The sequence below is a fragment of the Urocitellus parryii genome, chromosome 3 (genome assembly GCF_045843805.1).
Source record: "Urocitellus parryii isolate mUroPar1 chromosome 3, mUroPar1.hap1, whole genome shotgun sequence".
Taxonomy (NCBI): Eukaryota; Metazoa; Chordata; class Mammalia; order Rodentia; family Sciuridae; genus Urocitellus; species Urocitellus parryii.
In genome coordinates, this window is record NC_135533.1 from 150,080,519 (window position 1) to 150,088,216 (window position 7,698).

Sequence of the window (7,698 nt, forward strand, 5' to 3'; positions counted from 1 at the left end):
CTGTGGCATATGTCACAGGGTCTCCTCACACTGGAATACATACACATTCATCAACATTCACTGCAGCTCATATAGAAGCCTCCATGGGCCTCAGCTCTGTGCCCAGAGCAGGACCCCGTGCAGAGAGGTACACTAGGTCCTCAGCAGACAGTTCCCAGGTTTACCCCCACCCATACCTCCTTTCTGGAATTGGTGCCAAGGCATAGGGTAATGTGATCTGTGGAGACTGGAATATGGTCAGGGGAAATGGTAATCCCAGATAACCTGATGCAGTTGGTGAAAGACAAGAAGCTCTTGAGCATCCTGTCCAAATTCTGAAGGATCTTCCACCACCTTCATCGGCTGCCAGAGAAAGGAATTAGCAGACTACATAAAGTCACGTACACACATTAAATGGCAGTACAAAAAAGAAAAGGAGTGCAAAATTTCCTAATTATGTGGGGCCTATTATTCAGTTATGAGAGAAACTAAATGTGTCTGTAGAGGATATTCTGATTTTTGCGACTCCAAAATGGTGTGACCACTTTGGAAAGCAGATTGGAGATTCCTTAGAAAATTTTCAATGGAATCACCATTTGACCCAGCATTCCCACTCTTAGATGTATACACCAAAGACTTAAAATCACACCATAGTGATGCAGTGATATCAGTGTTCATAGCAGCTTAATTCACAGTAGCTAAACTGTGGAAACAATCTAGATGCCCTTAAACATTTGAATGTATAAACAAACTGTGGTACATTTGCAGAATGGAATATTCCTTAGCCTTAAAGAAGAATGAAATATAGCATTGACAGATACGTGGACAGAGTTGGGAATATCATGGAACAAAATAAGTCATTCCCCAAAAGCCAAAGCCCAAATATTTTCTCTGATAAGTGGATCAGGTCCATAATATTCTGGGGGAAAGTCAAGAGAATAATGGGAAATTTTGGATTGAGCAGAGGAGAGGAGGTGGAGGGGAGGGTGTATGGGGGCAAGATGGTTGAATGAGAAAGACATTACTACCCTTTGTAGGTATGATTTAATGAATGGACTGACTCTGCATCATCTACAACCAGAGAAATTAAAATCTGTGCTCTATTCGTGTAAAAAAATCCAAAATATCTAGATTTTAATTTTCTTGGTAGGATCTTTGGCCCGGAGGATTCACAGCCAAAGAGCTACAGGCAGAAGCTGGAGGTAAAACAATGGCCATAGGCAAAGTCTCAAAGATAAAGAGAAGGAGGAGCAAGATAGAGCAAACTGAATTGGAAGCATATACATGAAGATTCAGATGTACTAATCACTGTGGAAATTGTTCAGAATAGAGCAAAGTAAACTATAGAGGGCCATTGAAGAATTGAAGCAAATACTGGTACCTGCAGCAGAATGGGAAAAATGTTAAAACTGAGTTAAAATTATAGAACCTTTATTTTATCCATCTTTAATAAAATTTTGAGAACAAGGTACATCCATGATGTGTCACTGTGTTGGGCAAACTTAAGAAGATGCAGTTGATGAAACTTCTGATTCTGAATGACACCTGCAGAGGTGCCAACACTAAATCATCTACCCTTGCCTTTTCTCTTGTTGCAACAGCCCAGGCTGCTCCTAGGATCACACCTGGGGCTGCACCTTTTCTCTCACCAGTGACCCTGAGTACTCGTCTCCAGCTGACCCTACCATAATACCTTTGATCAGACAAATACAGACCTCTGTCATGCCCAAAGGAACTCCTCACATTGATGCTGTGATAGCCCCTCCAGAGCCAGAGGCTGGGTTGATCTACACACCCTACAAATACCTGACACGTTGGCACCAGCCACTTCAGCTCTTGAGTGCCCTTTGAACCCAATGGTGTATGAGGTGCAGTGTCCTACTAAAGTTCGAAGGCACAATGTGTGTGTCCGTCCTTTCCAAAGGATTGTGACTGAAGGTGGAGCTGACACTGGCAACTCACCTATGAACTTCTTATCTCTGAACTCTTTGCCCAGTAATGACCTGACCATGCCTGCCTGCTGATCACTTCAATGGTTATTGCCTTTCCTTGCCTGTGGTCATTGCAGCAGGTAACATTGACAGTGAAAAATGACACTATGATTTCTTTCATCTTCATGTCAAATATATTTAATCTGAATATTTTGTATGTTTATCAAATATTTTGTATGTTTTATTATTGGGAAAGTAAATTTATGAAATAATAGATGAGTAACATTTATGAGTAATGTTGGCTCTGAACAATTTTTGAAAACTTAGTTGACAAAATATTGGATCAATGAAAAAGAAGCATGAATTTTGAAATCTGAATGCATTGGATCTCAGTACTTTTTCTCTTACATATTTTTTAGTTATCAATGAACCTTTATTTTATTTATTTATATGTGGTGCTAAGAATCTTACCCAGTGCTTTACATAGGCTAGGTGAGTGCTCTATCATTGAGCTATATCCCCAGCCCATCATTTTAAAAAAGTAACATTTTTAGTTGCAGATGGACACAATGCCTTTATATTATTTATTATATGTAGTGCTTACGATAAAACCCATGGCCTCACACATGTGAGGTAAGTACTCTACCACTTAGCTATAATCCCAATCCCTGTATCATCATTCTTTATTGAATTTACTTCTTATTAAAGTATATAGTTTTAAGACATTTTTTACAGTATTATGTAATTTTAGCATGGTTAGATTGAAGTAATGCCTATGTTACTATAGAGCAGACATTTATATTTTGTCTAGACTTTATTATTATCTTGGTAGTTTTCATGCTCTCTCTATATAGAACCCAACCTATTTCCAATGAGAAACATGTCATTTAATGTATTTATCACCATTGGTACAAGTTTATAATGTACGTTTCCAACTTGTTTTATATGTATGTGATATATTACAAAAAAAATTCTTCTTGAGAAAAGGATACAAAAATGTAAAACCACAATATTTATAAATGAAAATTGCCAATTGTTTCCCAGCCCTTTCTTATATTGGGTGTCTTGAGATTCAGTTAGCTAATGAATGGATCAATTAATTAAACACTTATGAAATTTAGTTGGGATTTCACTTAGCTTGCAATATAATTATTCATTTTATTTCACCTACTCACCCACATTGTTAATTTAGTGAATGTTATAATACCAACCTGAAAAACAACCTAAAAAGCAAACTGAGGGGTATGGGAGGAGAGTACTGATGGTGATGGGGGTCACCAGGGTAACTACTTTGTAATTCATTGAGATCTACACCTCAGGCATATCTACCTCTTTTCAGTGTGTCTTATTTTATAGAATGAGTTGAAAAAGCAACACTTATCAAGGAAATATAATTTTATATAAAAATTTATCAAGAAGGACTAATATTAAAATTATTAACAAACACACAAAACTGTAAATTCTATACATAATAGACTGTTATGTCTTTGGAACCATAAAAACAACTCCTGCTCCAAGTCTTGCTAATTCCAGGTGCTGTGCACTATAGTGTTCCAGGACCGAAATTACTCTCCTGTGTTCCAGGGCCGAAATTACATCTCTCCCAGGTGTTTTACAGGGTCTATAACACAGAATCAGGTAAAAAGGTCACTTTGGATGAGTTGCTGGCCACAGAGAGTGGCCAGGACCACAATTGTTCTCAGGAAATGCAAGATGAATTTGGGCCCTAATCTCTCCTGGGGTCTGGGCAGGGAGCACTGAGGCTGGTATGCTGCCCTCAGCTGAGAGTGTTGTCTGTGGGAAGAGTGTCTATGAATGTCCTCAGGAGGAAATTCTTCTGAAGCTGCTCCCATAGAGAGTAAACAGGAGGCAATGGGAAGGGTTCTCTAGGACATTTGGGTGTAAAGGCTGAGTAGCACACACCTGGGACCCTGAGGAGCAGCACCTGTGATGACACAGAGTGGAGCAAGGACCCTGGCTCCTCCAGCCCTACCCTCTTTAGCTGTATCTTCAGAGAGCTCCATGCACTGATTTTAACCAAATTGTACCTCCCCTTGCATAGCCATGGTCACATGCAACTGGGGACACTTGAGTGCTCTAATTTCTTCTGATTCACTGCATAAAGTACAACAAAAAAATTTAAGAAACCAATGGAGAATATTTTAATTTTGACCTCTGCTCTCCCTCCCATTTTTTTCCACACTCAAATTGCCACTTCCTAAACTGTTTCATCACTTTTGCTGCATTGAGCCCACATTTTAAACCAGGAGAGGGCCCCTGGAAACAATTCATGTTATGGGAACAACTTTCCAACTGTGTAATCTTGACCTAGGAAAGGAAGGGTAAATTCATGCATGCTCAGAACCAGCAAAGGCAGGAGAACCCAGCTATTCAGTGGTCAGTAAAATAGAACCAGATTGTTTATGTCTCATGCATCAGGCAACAACTCAATATTTCTGAAGCCCCCTGCACTCAAGCTCAGTACATGGACATGCAGTATTGCTCAGCATGATTCAGTGGTGTGGCCTGTGGTCAAAACCAGGGCAAGACAAAGAATGCTAGTGCAGAGAGATTTAACAGAAATTAAAGGTCCAAGGACCTCAAAGATCTGAATGAGGATAGCACATTCAGAAAAGTCATAAATGTGGGAAATATGAAACATATAAAAGCTACAAAAGCTATACATAAGAAAGGATAAATAAGAGAACCAATAGGAAATCAATTACGTACAGATTTCTGGTCCTTTACTCCTCCTCTTTCTCCTCCTCCTTTTCTTCCTCCTTCTCCTCCTCCTCCTCCTCCTCCTCTTCCTCCTCCTCCTCCTCCTCCTCCTCCTCCTCCTCCTCCTCCTCTTCCTCCTCCTCCTCCTCCTCCTCCTCCTCCTCCTCCTCCTCCTCCTCTTCCTCCTCCTCCTCCTCTATGTCTTCTCTGTGGACCATGGCCATGATGGTGACGATGTAGCCTTAGAAAAAGGAAAGGCAGAGTTAAAGTCAAGGTGAGAACTTGAGTTGCTCCTTTTCCTGGTGTTCTAGAACCCACAGTCAAAGCTCTCCATTCTTCCTCTTGTCTGCATTCCTGTCTCCTGGCCTCCATCACCTCACCTCTTCAATGAGAAATAGATCTAGCATCCCAAGAGCTCTTTTCCAGTTCACATTCTGCCACTGTACTTGGTAGGGATTCTGTGTCATCCTGTTCCTCCAAGAGGCAGCCACAGTCTCCCTGATTTTCTGGACTTAGGCCTCTTAAATACAAGCAAATTCAGATTTTCCTCCTAGTCCCAGGGCTTGGGAATTAGATGAAGACTGGAGGTGAGAAACATGTTCAAGGAGGAACTTCTCTCCATTCTTTTACAGGAGAACACAGTGGCCTGTTCAAGGAGAACTGAAAGAATTTTCTTTTAAGTCTCCCACATTTGGGAGTTTATTTTCAACCAGAAATAGACAAAACACAGAAGAGAAAGTGCTGCTCTAAAAAGAGAACATTCAGAGTGGAATTGTGACTTCATACTCACTGCTTATCACTAGTGAGAGCTTCAATTACAGGTTTTCAAAGTGCTTCTAAGAAAGCATGTCCCACTAGATTCTTTCCATTGTCGGTCAAACCTAAAGTGCAGATCTTATTTCTTTCATGCATGATGCAAAAAAATAATCAATAACGAAAGCCAAGCTACTTGATGTTTATTACAGGTGAATTTAGGACAGAATGGGACTTAACATGGAAGATTGTGTGTAACTGGCAAAGCAAAAGTTGTCTTCTTATGAACAGGATGTCAGAAGGTCTACTAACTCTTATTTTTATGAAGATAACACATATTTCTGTTTATTTCTATTTTATTCCCATTTCTCATTTCCCACATGAGTAGGTGAACTCAAACCCTACCAGGAAACCTTTCCCATTTTGCCATACCCCAAGGGCTGTTCCTACCTGCAGGCTCTTCCTCATCACTGCTAGAATCATATTCCCTGTTCCATATGCAACCTTTAGAGACACAGACACCATCAACAGAGTTACTTAAGATTGACTCATGCTTTCTTCTACACAATTAAGCTTATGATGGTTGCTAGGGTTGGATGTGTTTTATCCCACACTGGATTGTGTGATTGAGGCTTGGTTCTCAGTATGGCCACAATGAGATTTGTGAAATCTGTGTGAGGAAGGGTCTGCTTGGAGGTGTTGAGGACATTTGACGGTATGAGAGTCAGAAGTAAGAATATAGATTTCTCAAACCCTTGTTAGATCCTGTTATATAAGAAGAGCAAATGAATCATCTGATCCTTGCTGGCTTCCTGTCTCCCCATGTGATGTCTCCCTCCTGCACCTGCATCCCTGCTGACACCACCAATCATGCAATGCACATAAGAGGGTATTGACTAAAGCCAAGTGTTTGCCAGTGCCATGCTTTTGTATCTCCAGAACTGTAAGCTAAACACACCCAACTGTATAATTTATTCAGTTTCTGGGTTTCCTTATTAGAAAGAAAAACATAGTGATACTAATATTAATAGTCAGGATCATCCTCATCTCTGTTCTGGGTTCTCAGACCCTCTCTGAGTTCTGGGGAGTCAGAGGCCTCAAACAGGATGCTGCAAACAATTGCAAACCTTCTAATGAGAGAGTGGAGCTGTAAGGAGTCAAATTTTAACTACTTTCTTCCATTGGAACATTATCACTGTCTCCTTGAAACAGACCAAGCTGACATGCAAACTGTAATGCCAACAGTTTCAGGAATATAAACACACAGAATATATACTGTGCCAGCATCAGACCAGCTGCTCACAAGACAAAAGGAAATGTTCTCTGCTTTATGCACATGGGTCTACTGGCCACTTTGAAAGTTTTGTTTTAAAATTAAAATAAAATTTAAAATACTGTTACTTTGGATGGCCAAGACCTGGAGTTCAAAGGTAAAGCAGGCAATAATTTCCTTCCCCTGGGTTTCCTTGGACAGCAGTTTGCCAGCATGTTCTCACTCCTCATACTCCCCATTTATAAGTAGACTGTGGAGTCATGCAAAAGTGAAAAGTGCCAGGAACTCTCTGAGGGCCTGAGGAATCTACATAAACAAAGTCAACATTAAGATCCAGATGGCTCTGCACAAGGTCAAGCACGTCCCACCTAGAGCTCATGAGATATGTGTGTGAAAAGCTTGGACACAATGCTATCTTCTTAACTTACCTACTGATTCTGGCTAGTCCTGGTCAGATCCCAGGAGGATACCTGGTTCATTGCAGAGCCCCACATGCTTGACAAGTGAGATCTTAGCATAGAGTTGCATTTATCAAGTGATGACATGGACTAAGATGAAGACACTCTGCCCAGGGAGGGGTTCAGGGATGAGAAGGAATGATGACCACAGTGGTTCTACCCTCATGGTGACCAGTCAGTGTCAGTATCCATGTATGTATGAATAGAAGGACCTAGACAGCATTTGAGACTGACAGTATGAAGACCTATCATATATACTGTCAATGTGATATCCTGCAGGCCACACAGGGGGCAGCACAGATCTAAACTAGGGATCGGACAACACTGCTGTGCTGAGCTGGACCTTCACTAGAGCCCACCTTTTGCTCTGTAACTAGATGAGCTGCAGTTGTGCTGATCAGGCCCCATGAAAATCCACCCAGATAAAACATGTTTCTACAATGAAATGTCTACAAAAAGACCCAATAAGGTAGCTTTCAGTGTCAGTTGGAACATGCAGCCCTTCCTTAGCTACAGTAACCTCTGGCCTGTGTATCTCCTCTGTCTCAGATATCCCCTTCACCATAAGGTAGCATAGTGTATT

General features: G+C 40.9%; 1 pseudogene; it reads left to right on the forward strand.

Moving 5' to 3' along the window:
- Positions 1-246: 246 nt before the first annotated feature.
- Positions 247-2,003, forward strand: LOC144253781 (KH domain-containing RNA-binding protein QKI-like; annotated as a pseudogene).
- The last annotated feature ends 5,695 nt before the right edge of the window (positions 2,004-7,698 follow it).